The sequence below is a fragment of the Canis aureus genome, chromosome 5, assembly GCF_053574225.1.
Source record: "Canis aureus isolate CA01 chromosome 5, VMU_Caureus_v.1.0, whole genome shotgun sequence".
NCBI classification, from domain to species: Eukaryota; Metazoa; Chordata; class Mammalia; order Carnivora; family Canidae; genus Canis; species Canis aureus.
Window position 1 is genome coordinate 22624701 of NC_135615.1, and position 17590 is coordinate 22642290.

At 42.6% G+C, this 17590-nt stretch overlaps 1 long non-coding RNA gene across 1 annotated transcript in view; it reads left to right on the plus strand.

The window, feature by feature from the left end:
* The first annotated feature begins 421 nt into the window (after positions 1 to 421).
* Positions 422 to 17590, plus strand: part of LOC144313814 (uncharacterized) — an 81954-nt gene continuing 64785 nt past the window's right edge. Inside the window, exon 1 of the long non-coding RNA XR_013379433.1 lies at positions 422 to 569. This is a non-coding gene — a long non-coding RNA (uncharacterized LOC144313814). The remainder of the gene's footprint in view (positions 570 to 17590) is intronic.

The window sequence follows — 17590 nt, forward strand, 5'->3', positions numbered from 1 at the left end:
TTATTTATTTTAGATTTTATTTGTTCATGAGAGACACACAGACAGAGAGAGACATAGGCAGGGGGAGAAGTAGGCTCCCTCCCGGGGGCCCCATGCGGGACTCGACCTCATGCAGGACCACAACCCAAGCCAAAGGCAGTTGCTCAACCCCAGGGCCACCCAGGCGCCCCTTAAAGAATGTCTTCATAGCAGGGGCTTCAAATGAGAGGCGCTCGGTGCTTACCTCCAGAAGCGGGGGAAGGCAGGTTTCCACAGAAAATACGACTGGGTTCCGCTTCCGGTTGCCGCCCGGCACGGACAGGAAGTCCTGCTGCTTTAGAGCACGTGACAAAGCCCACGTCCCGAGCGAGGTGAGACGCCGACGTGAACACGTGCGTGCGTGGGTGCGTCTGCGTGCGTGGTGCGTCTGCGTGCACGTCCGGCGTGCGTGGGCCCGCGTGCCCCGCGTGAGCCTGTAATCCGGGCGAAGGTCAGTGGCACCGCTCCCGCGGCGGTTTGTTTCCCGCCTCCTCGCAGCGTCCAAGGGACCGGCTGGGCCTCGAGTCCACCCAGGACTGGTGCGATCTCAGGTAACTTGGGCTGTCGGAGGTTATGTAGCCTGTTTCGACGTCTGGGAAGGAGAAGGTCCTTGCTGTTCACGGCAGGAAATGGATGCGCTGGGAACCGCAGCAGATTGTGCATCGTGGATCTAGCTCAGGCTACAGACATAAGCTCAGGATGAAGGGTTATTTTTATTTTTATTTTTTAGCTTCCACCCCCGTCCTTACCTTCATTTTTTTTTTTAATTTTTATTTATTTATGATAGTCACAGAGAGAGAGAGGCAGAGACATAGGCAGAGGGAGAGGGAGAAGCAGGTCTCCAGGATCGCGCCCTGGGCCAAAGGCAGGCGCCAAACCGCTGCGCCACCCAGGGATCCCCCTTACCTTCATTTTTATTGTCATTTCAGAATCAGGACATTCATCTTTTTTATTGGCTCTCCTCTGATGTCGGCCCTAATTACTCTCCCCACACGAAATTCTGTGCAGACGCTGAAATGCCCCCAAGGCTTCCATATGGAAGGAAGCCATCCACTCCATTTTTCTGGAGCTCTGAAAGTTGGAAGTCAGGGAGCCAGGCGCTCCTTTATCTCCCAAGGTGCCCTAGGGGATGCCAGGCTTAATGGCCGTTCATTGTGCCGATGCTTCCCTCCAGCTTCACAAATTGCCCAAAGAGATGGCTCGCCGTCAGAGAATAATCTTTTCCACTGGGGATTATTTCTTGACTCTTGGTTGATTTTCTCTTAGATTTTGCTTGACCTCATTTAGTCTGCTACTCTCTCTGCATCACAGTGGCCATTACTGCATTTTTGTTTTGTTTTGTTTAATGGACTCTTCACTGCCTTCCCCACTTACAGACTCGCCTCGTGCCAATCTAGTCTGCGCACACTGTTTCCAGACTAACCTGGATGGACAATGTTTCTGCTCCAATGTGGGCCTCTCACAACCTGGAGAATTAAATAAAAAGCCTTATTAAATAAAAAGTACTCAAACACTCTACCATGTGGTTCAGCCTCCCGTACAAATGCTCTCTGGCCAGAACGCATGTCTTATTATTCTCATCACTCACGTAGTTTCCCTGCTGTTCCTCATGTTCTCCCATTAGTCTGCAAGGTACCCACTTTACCTGCTCACAGTGTCCCCCGTTTCCATGCTCCAATGCACACCTATTTCTGTCATCAAGATTTTCCCGGTCACCCCAAAAGTTAAGATTATATCATTTTCAAAATCTCCACAGCCTGTACTCATGCCACTTGTACAGTGATCACATCTGCTTTGTATTAAAGTTATTCATGTTTATGTCTTAGCCTCAAAGAGGGCAGGGCAATGCTTTCTAATCTGTAATTCCCTGAAAGCTGGCATACCGGTTTGTATACAGTATGCAGAAGCAAGTCAGCAGGGATATAGTGAAATAAACCCCATGTTGAAAAACAGACAAATCTGGAGTTGAGTATTAGCTCTATGATCTTGGTCATGTCACATAATAACTTTTGAGCCTTAGCATGCCCAAGTGTAAAATGAGTATGACTGTATTTTCCTTGAAGGGCCATTACATAGCTCATGTAAGATGATGACATACGTGAATTATCTTTTTTTTTTATTGGAGTTCGATTTGCCAACATATAGCATAACACCCAGTGCTCATCCCGCCAAGTGCCTCCCTCAGTGCCCATCACCTAGTCACCCCAACCCCCCACTCACCTCCCTTTCCACTACCCCTTGTTCATTTCCCAGAGTTAGGTGGCTCTCATGTTCTGTCACCCTCACTGATATTTTCATTCATTTTCTCTCCTTTCCCTTTATCCCCTTTCACTATTTTTTATATTCCCCAAATGAATTAGACCATATAATGTTTGTCCTTCTCCGATTGACTTATTTCACTCAGCATAATACCCTCCAGTTCCATCCACATCAAAGCAAATGGTGGGTATTTGTCATTTCTAATGGCTGAGGAATATTCCATTGTATACATAAACCACATCTTCTTTATCCATTCATCTTTCGATGGGCACCGAGGCTCCTTCCTGAATTATCTTTTATAAAGTACGATACACATGTAAGTATAAACAGTAAGAATTTGATGAATTAAATATATAAGTTTGCAAATTGTTTCCAAAATTCTCCACAACAGGGGTTATCAGAATCACTAGGAATCCTTCTAGGAATATCCTTCTCACTAGGAATTGTATTAGCATCCTCTGCACTTAAAATGATCACTTTTTTTTCTCCTTTTACTCAAACAACTTTTAATTGGGCCTTCAATTGCTAAATTAGAAAGACACAAGGAACTACCCACAGTAGGTTTCTATCTCCCTCCTAGCAAATCCACCATGATTTAACTTGGCTTAGGAGTACTACCACAGGAATGATTTGTTTTCATGGTTTTTAAAATGACTATGGACATTATTTTTAATCTTGGTATTTGTGTTTAAGATCAAAAGTTGAATTGGGGCTGAGCCAATGTGTGGCAAATGGCCCCATAGCAACAAAGGTACAAAATTGTAGAAACAGTCTAGATGAAAGTACATTGCAACGGATGGCACAAACTGTGCGTACAAATAGCGGTTGCTCACACTGAAGCCCACAGGCACCTCTTTTTGCGGAGGAGTGAAATAGCTTTCAAGGATACCCTTACATTTTTGCCTAGAAGTGAACTGAACACATTGGAAAGTAGCTATTTTTATGTGCCCCTCCTCAGTTCCTCTAAAGCTGTTGTAAGAGGGAGAAAAACAGATTCTGGAATGCAGTACTTTATAAAATTTTTGGCACCCAAATTTGAATTTGGTCTATGAATAATTCTTGGGCAGGCATGGCAGACTTTCCAATTCCATGAGTGCCAAGCCCTGCATTATTAAAACAAAAAACAAAAAACAAAAAAACCTATGGTTCTTTCCTTGGAAATGATTCCAGATTCCAGCCACGGCAACTTCTTCTGAAGGAACTTGTCACTGTCATCTCTGGGACTCAGTTGGGCTTGCAGGCGGCAGGGTTGGGGGGGTCTAGGGTGGAGTAAAGACAAGGAAAGGTCACAAGCAGAAGAAGGAACAGAGGAACCAAGGCAGCCTTTTCTAGTTTGTCCATTAAGTGGCTGAGGTATCATATCCTTTCTGTCTGCAGCCTCAGTAGAGGCCTAAGAACAGGATCAGCTCCCTTTCTAGGCTTTGGCTTTCTAGACTTTCTAGGCTTTGGTGACTTATTTTTTCTTTCTGTACCTCTCCACCCCTTCTTCCCTCTAGACTGATAATTTTCAGACATGATCTGAGTAAAATTGTTCGGCCTGGTGGAGGAGTGGGCATTTGAGACACAGTTGATTTATGGCAAGGGTAAACAAGACAGAGGAGCAGACTGTGACAATCCTTAGAGACACTAAAATGAAACACATCCCTGGATCCAGTCATGGTGCCTCTGGTTAGAGCTGACAGGCCCTTGGGTTGGGGTCCCCCCCGTCCCACCTTTCTCTATTGAAGTCTACTGATGAGTTGCAGTCCCATTCAGAACCAGCTACTGAATCGAGGAGGGACACCTTTCTGAGGTCTGTTAATAGGTCACTGGGACCACTGGATGTTTTATGATAACTGCAGGCAAACAGACACTGACTGATCAGTTGTTAGAATTTCACTTGACAAAAGGCTTGAGTCTCCAAGCCATCATCAGCTCTTTGTTTCAGGGACAGAGTTTCTCTCCCTCTGCCCCATCTCGGCTGGGTTGTGTTGCTAGATTTCTCCAAAACAACAGAGGATCTGTTGGGGGACGACTGACTGCATCATTGTGACTTTCTTACAGCTCTTCATAGCCTTTGTGTACTAAACTATCTCTTCAGATTGTTTCTGGCTCCAAAATTCTATAACTTTATGAACTATTTCTATTTGTTATTGGTCATAAAAGTCACTAGCCACATGTTTTATTCTCACTTGGGACATAAAGGATCAGAGAGGTTAATTGAGTAATCTAGACCCATGCAGCAAGACAACACTTATTTTGAAACCAAACTTGGGGTATTTGAAGCTCAGGATTCCACTGCCTCACTTTCTTTTATTGATCAGTAACGTATAGCAGAGGTAAAGTGATAATTTATCATCTAAAACAACACTTTTGAGAGTGAAAGGGGACACTATTATAATTGTTCTGGGACAACAGGCATAAACCATGATATATAGGTACTTAAGGTATAGGGGGAAAGTAGGTAGGCTTTTATAAGGGCATCAACAGGTCTTAAACTTGAATTCTTCAAAATTTATGGGTTACTTTAAATTTGTATAAGCATTTGTATTGCTCACCACTCATAAAAACCCTCTTGTGTGGTTAGGTTGGCTGCTCCTATTCCCAAAGGAAGCATAGGTCAAAGCTGCTCACCCCTAGCCCCAGTGTAGCTAATTACAGGGAGCACAGCCTTAAATGTGTCCCTCACCACCCCTCCCACTGACATGCTGATCTCTACTACCTCCATAAACTAATAATTATTAGATCCTATTAGAGGAAGCCATAGCCTCTACAGAAGCAAATCCTGGCATGCCCCTGGGTACAACTGGTTTAGTTTGTCCCTTGACCTTCTTTCTAATCCCAGAGTAAATTGTTAGCTGAGATCTGATTCTAGCATACAGAATCAAAAGGAGATTCCAGTAACGTTGGTTCTCCAGCCCATTTCTCACTGTGCAGATATAATAACAGAGAGTAAGCCAAAATTGCAAGATAGCCCTTTGTCTTCAAACCTGTAATTGTGTCTTCTTCACCAAACATCCTCTGGTCTTGGCCATGAGTTGTCTATTCCTGGAAGAGATGATGGAGCCGAGTAGTTAAGAGGGAATAGACCTTGGATATAAACTTGGGTTATCCAGATGCTAACTAACACTGCTAACTGCTTAATGTTTTAAGACTTGGCTTTCTGCAAAATGAAAAAAACCATGCCTGTTTTATAGAGGTTTTCACAAAGAAGAGATATTAAATCTGTTCTTCCACTGCCTGGCTCATGGTGAGCCTTCATCGTCACCATTGAGGCCTTTGACCCCAAAGCAGCAGTCTCACCTCTCAGCAGGCAAGGGAGTGTTACCCATAGTGTGACCTGCAAAATGTAGATCCAGTACTTGATCATACCTTGGACTGTCTCCACGTGCTTTTTTCTTTTATTGACTTGGACGTTGGAGAATTAAGCTAGACTAGAGTATAAGCTCTAAGAGTACAGATTACATTGTACTCATCTTCCCCTTGCCCATAGCTATTGAGGTCATATTTTATGAGCTCCAAATTAAAATATATAATCTGACCATAACAAAAAATGTTGTAACTGACAGTGTCTCATAAAATACAGGAAGTGTGATTTCCTTACCCATTGTATTTTTCACAGAGTTGGCCATCGATAAATGTCTGTGGAATAAATGAATAAATCAGATAGCATCATTACTATCCCTGGCATATATGTGCGCATGTGCACATGCACGCACACACACACACATATTTATATAATTTTTGCATCCTGCCCTCCCTAATATATTTGCTATTTGCTCTATCATTCAAGATCCCAGCAGGAAACAGATGGCCGTCCAGTTAGAATAATTCAAGGAGAGTTTAATAAGGCAACTTTTGTAAAGTGTGGGTGGGATGTAGAGGAACCACAAGGGATACTAATATCAGAGCAAGAGCTGTTACTACTTCTAAACCCAAGGGATGAGGGTGGAGAGGAAGCTGCAACAGGAACTGAGAAAAAAAGAGCATTTCCTAGAGAAGACTGCCTGGATGGGAGAGTGGAATAAAAGCCTTGACCTGACTCTCCTCCCTCTCTCAGTCCTATGGGCTGAGCCCCATGGGAGGCCACAGGGCAAGGGAACCTGTGATTTATCAGCAGGCAGCCAGAGAATGATGGGGCACATGGGCTATCTCTGAAATACAAGGTATAAGCATACCTTAAAATTTTTAAGAAGAAATTGAAACTGAAAAAATAACATCAGAGGGGGGTTTTCTTTAACAATTTTATTTATTTACTTGAGAGAGAGAGCACGCACCCATGCACGCGAGCAGAGGGGAGGGGCAGAGAGAGAAGGAGAAGCAGACTCCACACTGAGCAGGGAGCCCGATGCAGGACTTAATCCCAGGACCCTGGGATCATGACCTGAGCCAAAGGCAGATGCTAAGCCTACCAAGCTACCCAGGTACCCAAGGGTTTTGTTTTTTGAAGCGGTTCCCTAGTAGGAAAACCACATCCTCCTCTGGTACTTAGTGTCATCTCCCCTGAGAAGTCTTCCTGCTTCTTCCCTCTTGTCACCTGCAGACTCCTGAGCCCCTTTCTCTTTACCCTCCCTAGAAGTGCTAGGTTCTAATGGTTGGTTTCCTCCTCCAGGGGGCCCTTGTGGGCTAGGGCTACATATTGGTCCTCCTTGTCTCTTCCACACCTAGCCCAGCAACAAGCACACAGTGGGTGCTCAGTCCCTGTTTGTTGAATGACTAAGTTTCCCATGAAATGAAAGAATGCTTGCCCTTTGATGATAATACTTCTTCCCTTGGTTTTCTAGATTAAAGCTCAGTATTGACCCTTTCCCGGTAAGCGTATCTCATATCTATCCATAGAGGAGTAGACAAGTGAAGACCAGCAGAAACTGGTCAGAGTACATCTGGAGCAGGTCTGCAGGGGCTGCGGGAAGCATCCGCCAGCAGGAAGGTGGGGGGAGGGGCGCTCAGACTGTGGAGCAACATCTGGAAGAAGGGAACTCTGGTTATGAATTCCTTGTGAAGGAACTTCGGGCATTGCTTAAGTTAACACTCAGATTTCCAGTAACTCCTCTTCTCTTTCTGGAAGCTCTGACAATAGAGGTGCTGAAACAGCATGGATCCTGATAGAAAGCCTAAAGGCATGGACAGGAGGTGTGGGGAGGCTGGGCAACTGAAGCATCTCATTTACCAGGCTTATTCCTTGTTGTGTTGTTCACTCTGTGTAGGTTGTGTGCATTTTTATATGTGTGCTTGTTTGTGTATGTACATGCATGTATGGTGTGTGCACATGTATATTGTACATCTGTGTCTGTTTATGTATAAATGTTTATGTTTGTATGTGTGTTTATATTTGTGTTTGAGTAGTATGTCCATATGTATTTGTATGTATGTGTATGTATGTCTTTGTGTGTATATATGCATTTGTGTTTGTGTGTGTTTTTGTAAGTGTACTTAATTGTGTATGTGTGTTTATGTGCATGTGTATATGTGTGTGTTTGAGTTGTGTACGTATGTGTGCATTGGAGTGTATGTATTGTATGTATTTGTGTTTGTGTGTTCATTGATGTGTTTATGTGTTTGTGTGTGTGTGTGTGTGTGTGTGTGTGTGTATGTTTGAGTGTCTGTGTATGTATGACCTTGACCCTTATGGTCTAGGAGTGGATCTATCAGGTTCTATCCATGCGTGAGAATTGGGCAGAGAAACATTTATAGGCAGGAAGGGTATGAAAATGGAAGAAAAGAACTCTTGCAGCACTTTTTGTTATAACCTGCCTCCTCCAAGCTGTTCCTTCTCTTGCTGAGCTTTCTGTACATTCCAAGCACAACTGCAGTTATCTGTGTGGTGAGGTTAACCCACAAACCATAAATACTGGCCGGGGGACCACTGAGTGCAAGGTGACAGAATTATATCCATTTGTGTTGATTCTGTATTTACACAGCAGTGCCTGGGTTTTGGTGAAGCAAAAAGACACCTTTTTAATTCTCTCTTTCCAAATAACAAGAATGTTGAAAACTTCTGTTAAGAAAGCTCAAGATGCTTTTCTGGATACTTCTGGAAGTATTGCTATGATGTGAAGAAGGGCTGCCTTTCTGTCCATTTTGTTAAGGCCCAGGGCAGTGTGAACCTGGTCAGCTTCACACAGTTATGTAGGACTGCCAGGTGGCTCTTCTCACTCTGATTTCCCATCTGATGTCACTGTCTTTCTAAAATGATGTTCATGAGAACTAGTGGATGACCATTATTTTTTCCCCCAAATTTTCTTATTGGGACCACAGTGGGAAAGATGAGAGGTATATACTGACTCAGGGAAATACTCAATCCCCTCTGGCTATACAGGTCTTTTTGAGCATAAAGCTTCTTTTTTTTTTTTTTTTAAGATTTTATTTTTTTACTCATGAGAGAGAGAGAGAGAGAGAGAGAGGCAGAGACACAGGCAGAGGGAGAAGCAGGCTCCATGCAGGGAGCCTGATGTGGGACTCGATCCCAGGACTCCAGGATTATGCCCTGGGCCGAAGGCAGGCGCTAAACCACTGCCACCCAGGGATCCCCTGAGCATAAAGCTTCTGTGAGGGAAATTGAAAAGCTATGAGTTTCCATGACACTGCTGTAATGAAAAAAGCTGATGCAGACCTGGGTGGCTCTGTTGGTTGAGTGTTAGACTCTTGATTTTGGCTGAGGTCCTGATCTCAGGGTGGTGGGATCCAGCCCCATGTGGAGCCCCTGTTGCCCTGTGTCAAGCCCCCTGTTGAGCCCCATGTCTAGCCCCAATTGATCAAGCTCAGGGCAGAGTTGGCTTGAGATCCTCTCTCTCTGCCCCTCTTTCCGGCCCCTCCCATGCATGCAGGTGCACTCGTGTATACTAGTGTGTACATGCTCTCTCTCAAATAAAATCTTTTTAAAAAATTAAAAAAATAAAGCTGGTGCAATTGTATTTAAAAAATCATGTTTAAAAGTGCTTTAAGAGGTATGCTTCAACAGGACCCTGCATAGTGCTAGAGCCCAGAAGAGGACAGGACAGCAGGTCACTGGCTCTCTCCTTCTCTCCCTCTCTTGCATTCTTTAATGGGTGTCAAGCAACCCCAATTTAGCATTTTCCCTCCAAGATGAGTCTAAACAATATTTTAAGCTCATTTGCACAATTTATAAATAGTACTCCATGTCAATTTGAACTTCAGGAAAAGAGGTTGGGTGCCGGACATTGAGTCTAAATTTCCTTACCACAGCTTTAGCTTCAGCTAGGACTAGAAAAATTTAGGTTTGCCCAAAAAAGCCCACCATCAAATGTCTACTTATTCTGGAAGGTTCTACAGAAAATCGAAAGAGTTGCTGGGTGTCACTTCCTAGGGTGTAACCTCTGCTCACAGACATAATTCCAGCATTCACAAATGTCTTGGCTTAGAATAAATTCTGAAAGTGAGGCTGATTGGAACATGGAACCAAGGCTCAGAAGTCACTCCAGAATTCTCAAGACAGCTCTAAGAATGTATTCTCACTGGTGCAGCATAGATCTCTGGCAGCACTGTTCCTCCTTCTCTACTTTTTGATCCCTGCTAGGAGACCTTCTATATTCTGATCCTAGGAGACCTTCTATATTCTGATCCCTCTGCCTCAAATCTGAGGGATGGACAGGAGTACTGGAAAGTGTTCCTTTAGTGGCTAGTGAGCAAAGTGTCTGGTCTTGCCTTTCTTTATAGTTGTGCGACCATGGGGTCCAAATTCCTCATGTGGAAAATGGGAGTATGAAATAGTAAGAAAGAGATATATAATATTGGTCTCTGCCCCTGGTTCCTGACCCAGAGCTCCTAAAAACCTTGTAGATAAGGATGCTAGAAGAATTTTTGTTCTAATATTTAGTCTTTGACCTGAGTTCTTGAGACAGAACTCTTAATTAATGTACTTTCTGAAGTGGTAGGAACATCTGGCATAGAACTCCTAAATCCCTGGATTTCTTAGCTGATAGGAGGTCCTTTTGTTCTAATGAGGCAACAATAGCCAAGGACTGGTCATCAGAAAGACTAAGCCATGATTAGAAGCAAGGAAATTTCAGCTCCCCCAACCCCCAATTCTCTAGAGAGGAGAGGGGCTAGAAATGGAGTTAATAACTTACTGTGTCTGTATAATGAAGTCTTCATAAAAATCCCCAAAGTACAGGTTTTGGAAAGCTTCTGGGTTGGTGAACACCTCTACCTACTGGGAGGGTGGTATACCCCAGCTCCATGGAGACAGAAATTCCTGCCCTAACTTTATCCTATGTACCACTTCATCTGGTTGTTCATGTATATCCTTTAAAATATCCTTTGTAATAAATCAACATTAGTAAGTAAACTGTTTTCCTGTGTTCTGGGGTCTATAGCAAATTATTAAGCCCAAGGAGGATATTGGGTGACCTGCAATTTGTAGCCAAATGGGACAGAATTTGTGGGTAACCTGGTGACCTACTAGTGATTGGCATCTCAAGTGGACCCAGTCTTGGGGGTTCTGAGCTCTTAACCTGTGAGGTCTACACTAACTCTGATTAGTGTGGAAATAAATTGTGAACACTGAGCTGGTGTCAGAGAATTATTCTGGGGAAAAAATGCACACATCTGGGTCAGAAGTATTGTAAGTGTGAGCAGAGGAAACCATGCATTTTCCCTAAACAGGGAGACAATGCTCTGCCCACCACATGAGGTGTTGAAGTAGTCAAATAAACCATGTATTGTACACCTCTTTATAAATTGTGAGAGGTACTAAGCAGATATGAGATACTACTAATTTTGTGAACCAATGTGGAGACAGAATAAAAACTCATGTCCTGATTTCCAACAAAAACTCTCCTTCTGTCATTTGCAATGTGTGTATGAAATCCTTTTGGTATACAGTGTCTCTCAAACTTATATCATCTTCCAGTGCTTGAAGCCACATGATATCCACACATAGTTTCCTGGAGCTTGAGTTTTACAGGAAAAAGAAAAGATATTTTGGAAAAACTTAAAGTATTCACTTATATACTCATTCATTCAACAAATGTTTATATTGTGCCTCTGAAGTAGAATTAGATGCTTAAGTAGCTGAAGAGTTCTATGATTCGCCTGTCACTCATCCAAGATCTGTAATACAGGGCAGTCCTGGTGGTGCAGCGGTTTAGCGCCGCCTGCAGCCTGGGGTGTGATCCTGGAGACCCGGGATCGAGTCCCGTGTCAGGCTTCCTGCATGGAGCCTGCTTCTCCCCTCTGCTTATGTCTCTGCCTCTCTCTCTCTCTCTCTGAATAAATAAATAAATCTTTCTAAAAAAATGTGTAATACAAATCTATATGCAGGATGTATAATGGTTAAGTTAATAAATTAATCAGGGTTTTAGTCTGTTCAGGCAGCTATAATAGACCATCATGGACTGGATGGCTTAAACAATAACCATGTATTTTTACAGGGAGTCTGAAAGTCCAAGATCAGGATACCAGCATATTTGGTATCTGATGACAGCCTGCTTTCTGGTACATAGGTGGCCTTCTTCTTACTATATCCACACAGCTCCTTGCAGGAGCTCCCTGGGGTCATGACCTAATCACCCCTAAAGGCCTCACCTCCAAATACCATCATCTTGGGGGTTAGGATTTCAACATCTAAATTTGAGGGTGTCTCAAATGGTAAGTCTCTAGCCACATGTACAGGCCACTGGTTTTACCTCTTACTTTCCCCCAGGAGTCTGACAGTTTACTTTATTTCAAATATTTTTGCAGTCATTATGCAACTTTAAATTTTGGACAAGCATACTGAATTACAGCCATAAAGATTGTGTCAAACTTTCCTATGCTTCCAGCTCTGAAATTTCCACCATGTGACAAATGTTGTTTTGTTCTGTGGTTTTCTTGGCCTGGAGCTCCCTAAACCTTGAAACACACAATGGCGCATCTTTGAAATGGCCTTCCTTAATCATGAGGAACAATTGCTCATTCCTTTGCAATGCTCCTCCTTAAGTTCTTCCCTACCCAAAGTGCTCTTCAGTTAGTCCTTTCAAGTATAGCTATTCAATAACTAGCTGTTCTTTCCACTTAAGATTAAAGTTTGTAAAAATAACACCCTCTAGGAGTAAACCTGTGGTACTGCTGAGATACCCAGGGCTCTGACTCAGACAGATGGTGTGGACTCTTACCCCCATTTAAAACATGTATTCTTAGACAAAGTCCTCAACCTGTTAGGGCCCTTTCTGTATAATGGGGACACAAGTATCAACACTGCAGTATCATTGCCAATGCTTTCCAGTCTTGTCTACAGAAGTACCCCCATGTCAGGGACCCTGTGTCCAAATTCTTTTGACATTCAATGGCCATCCTAAATATTTGTCTGTTCTACACACCCTTCTGCAATGTAGTCATATTTAATATACAAATAATGGAGTTTTAATATACAAATAATGGAGTGCCTGGGTGACTCATTTGGTTAAGTGTCTGCCTTTGGCTCAGGCCATGATCCCAGTGTCTTGGGATCTAGTCTCGCATCAGGCTCCGTGCTCAGTGGGGAGTCTTCTTCTCCCTCTCCTTCTTCCCCTCCCTCCTGCTCATGCTCTTTTTCTCTCTCTTAAATAAATAAATAAAATCTTTTAAAAACTAATATGCAAATGCTTTTCTTTCCCAAGTCTTTGAATGAAATGATGTTCCAGAGAGAGGTTTGCATACCTCTAGCATATTACAACATACTTCCAGGATGTACCTCTAATTTAGAAGTGTGTTTTATAAGATGATACTGAGGGCTGAATATATTCAGCAGGTATACATCAGTAAGAATATGTTGACTATTCAAATATCAAAATACCTTTGTATTGACTGGTATGTAATTTCTCTACAATCTCTAAGTGGCATCCATCTCCCACATCACCCCTGAACTCTGCTTGGTCCAGGAACTAAAGGGTTAAAGCCTGTCCCCCAGGACCTCCAAGACCCTCCCCATTCTGATTAGCTGGTAGCTAATCCATGCTGTTAAATATTTTGGATATCATCTCATACACATGTAGCATACATGATGCTCCTAGCATATGCTAGACCCTAAGAAAGCAGTAGGTATTTTTAGTCCTGTGGCTTTGGAGAATTCAGCCTGGGAGTATATATTTTCAACTGCAATGTGGCCAGTATCTCTACCTCCCCCACTTCAGGACACAGCCTTCCTTCCTTTAGGGAACTGTGCCTTTCCGCTTTCTGAGGTTCTGGTGAGCCTTCCAATCCAATTACAGTAACCTTCTCTCCAGCAGCTCTTAAGATGGGCAATAATATGAGTCTGAAAAATCATAGTCTCCATTCTCTGATAGGCAGATGCTGAGACTTGGGATGAGTGTGTGAACCAAGATGGACCAATCAGGATCGTCCCCTACACTCTGAATGCAGAGTCTAAAACACTCCTTGTCCCTCCTTTGAAACATGAGCTGAAAGGATGTGGCCTCAGGACTTCCAGTGGTGTTGGCTCTGCAATGAAGTCAGCTGAGAAGAGACTTATGGGCAGAAACAGGCATATGGAGAGACAGAAAAAGAGAGGGCTCTTATGATATTGTCTGAGCACCAGGCCAAATTCCCATCCTTTACAATAGTGATTTTTACACTTGGGTGTGTATCAGCATCACCAGGAGAGCTAATCAGGTCCACTTATCATGATGAAAAATAAAATGATAAAAAAAAGACAATATATGGAATGGGAGAAGATATTTGCAAATGACATATCCGATAAAGAGTTAGTATCCAAAATGTGTGAAGACCTGATATAATTCAACACCTAAAAAACAAATGATCCAATTAAAAAATGGGCAAAAGACATGAATAGACATTCCTCCATAGAAGACATACAGATGACCAACAGACACATGAAAAGGTGGTCAACATCACTCATCATCAGGGAAATGCAAATACAAACTACGATGAGATGTCACCTCACACCTGTCAGAATGGCTAAAATTAACAATACAAGAAACAAGTGTTGGCAAAGACATGCGGGAAAAGAAGCCCGTGCACTGCTGGTGGGAATGCAAACTGGTGCAGCCACTGGAAAACAGTATGGAGGTTCCTCAAAAAGTTAAAAGTAGAACTATCCTATGATCCAGGAATCACACTACTGAGTATTTGCTCAAAAAATATAAATACATTAATTCAAAGGGATACACAAGCACCTCTATGTTTATAGCAGCAGTATTTATAGTAGCAAGATATGGAAGCAGCCCAAGTGCCCATTGATAAATGAGTGAGTAAAGAGGTGATGTGTGTGTGTATTATATACATATGGAATATATATTGTTTATATATATATGGAATATTACTCATCCATAAAGAATGAAATCTTGCCATTTCTAACAACATGGGTGGAGCTAGAGAGTATAATGCTAAGCAAAATAAGTCAGAGAGATAAATACCATATGATTTCACTCATATGTGAAATTTAAGAAGGAAAAAAAACAAGCAAAGGAAAAAAAGATAGAGACTGACAAAACAAGAAACAGACTTCTAACTACAGAGAACAGATGCTTGCCAGAGGGAAGGAAAGTAGGGGGATGGGAAAAGAGGTGAAGAGGATTAAAAGTGCACTAGTCGTGATGAGCACTGAGTGATGCCTAGAAGTGTTGAATCACTATATTGTACACTTGAAACTAATATAGCACTGTGTGTTAACTATAATTAAAATTTAAAACTTGATAAAAAAATTTATGATATGTTAAAATAAAAAAACTGATGAGTCACTAACATGAGAAATTTTAGTCTGATTGTTAGGGAACTTCCCAGACAGTGAAATGAACTGAACTGTAACCATGTGCCTAAAATAAATTAATGAAAGTCCTTTGTATATGACATTTTAGAAACTGGCAAATATGCAAGAAAAGAAAACAGGCTCACTTAGGGAAGTCAGATGACTCCTGACATCTTTTCATCTGTAACTACCATCTCTCAAGGATTTATTTAAGGACAACAAAAGGAAGCAAAACAACAGATTTTAAAAAAAATATTTGTCAGGGGATCCTGGGTGACTCAGTTGGTCAAAGTGTCTGCCTGCGGCTCTGGTCATGATCTCAGGGTCTTAGGATCAAGTCCCGCATTGGGCTCCCTGCTTAGTGGTGAGCCTCCTCCCTCTACCTCTGCCTCTTTTCCCCCTTGTGTGCTCTCTTGTGTGCTCTCACTCTCTCTTTCTCAAATAAGTAAATAAGTAAAATCCCACAGCTGGTAAATGGGAGAGCTAGGATTTGACCTCATTCATTTGACTCCAATATATGTGCTTTTCCACTGCAATAAAACACTGTAAATAAAGCATTAAAAAAAATAGGAATCCAGAGGCCCAATCTTGTCCAAGTGGACAAGGGCTGGCTCCTCTTCTGTATTTTTGCCATGTCCTCCAAGTAATTTGGATATATACCCAGGTCTGAGATCTACTAGCTTTACAAGCATGGAATCTAATACTTCTCCTTTTTTTTTTTTTTGATTGTTGTTGTTGCTGTAACTACTTTGTTTTCCTATAAGTAGGGATGAAGAAAAGCACTTAGCACTAAGCACTATATAGGCCATGATGAGCCAAGTCTCTGATCAATGAACTAGGTCTTTGATCAAGGTCCCAGAGCCTCCCCGATCTTGGGTCACTTAGTGAATTGCATGTTTGCTCCTAAGTATCCTCTATGGATCCAACAGTGGCTGGAGCATGCTACTGAAATAGTTGAGAATTGACACCTTCAATTTTCTTGGGCTCCCCTGCATCTGCAGTTATCTGAAGGACATTCCCTGAGCTGCAAGAAGTTAGAGGCAGCCTAAACTAATAGAAATTTGGCAGAGGAACATAGAAATTAATAATAAACCACAGAATAGGACACATGGACCATTCATCATAGCTCCTTCTTTGACTTTTGCCTTTGCTTCTCATCGAATGTTGGGTTCATTCGCTTGAGCTCTGTCAGGGGATGTGTCACTAGCTCTGAGACTCCTTCCAAACTGAGAAGTCTCAGCTAAGTCAGGATATCTAGCCTAAATTAGGCTATATCCCCTTGCCTGGATTAATCCTTGTGGCCAGGTGGTGGCAATTCTTATCAGAAGGGCTGCTAGAGGAGTGGAGACCACTCCATTTCACATTAATAGTGACTAGTGTGACATTCTTGCATCTGTCACCTTGTTTAATCTTTGCATCTATCCTGTGAGGACATCAAGTGATGACCTTTACATTTTGATGAGGAAACAGAGGCTCACAGAGTTCCTACAAGGCAGAGCCAGGATTTGAAGTCTGAACTCCCTAACTCCAGGGCCCACATCCTTTCGCCACCCTGTGGGAAGCCAGTGGGCTTTCCTTCTATCCCCGCCCACTTGCTATAGTTCTTGGCACATTTCAGGATAGTTGTATCTGCTGCCTTAATTCTTTAAAATGACAACTACATGGCATGTCTTAAAATTGACCAGATGCTTCTAACCTGTGTACTGGGGTCCAGAGTCAGTTCTCTGAAAGCTCGAAGGCTTGTTTAGAGCTTGCTTTGAAATTGTGGGTTTGCTCCCTCAGAAAGAGGAAGCTAGGGACACGGGTGAGCCTACTTTATTTATAGTACTCTTTCCTCTCCTGTAAGTGCCAATCGAGCTCTTTCTCTCAGGCTCTAATATTGAAACTCTTTGTCTTCTCCAGGAGCTACACACTACACCACATGAAGAGGAGGGGAGGGGCTGAGAAAGTTATTTATTAGAATTAAGATTTTACTTTCCCTAAGAAAATGAGGGAAATTTTGAATTTCTCTCCTGTGGTTATGAGTTTCTGGAGGTACAAGATTATGTCCTATTTCACTGTACTATTCCTCATGTTTTCTGGCATAATGCCATGAACATGGAAATTTCTCAGTAAATGCATACTGATTTAAAGTGAATTTTGCAAGGTTCTACATATAGTCAGGAAAGAGCTTTTGGTGGATGACCTCTAATCTTCATCTTAGTGGTCCTATGGACAAAAAAAGGACATAAAAGCCAATTATGTGTTTCCACTGGGGGAAGAGGGAAGGTGCATTACCTATATATTTCCTCTGCAGCAGGTATTAAATAGATGCTTTACATATATTATCGCCACAACAACCCATGGACATAGATACCATTATTATCTCCATCTCCACACTAGGAAATTTAGAGAGAACAAGTCATCTGGAGTGCAGTATGGAGAGGTGATTATGAGCATAGACTCTAGACACAATAGTTTTTTTTTTTTTTTTTTTAAGATTTTGTTAATTTATTTGAGAGAGAGAGAAAAAGGAAGAACACAAGCGGGGGGGTGAGGAGGAGCAGAGGTAGAGGGAGAAACAGATTCCCCACTGAGCAGGGAGTCCAAAAAGGGGCTCAATCCCAGGACCCTGAGATCATGACCTGAGCTGAAGGCAGACGCTTAACC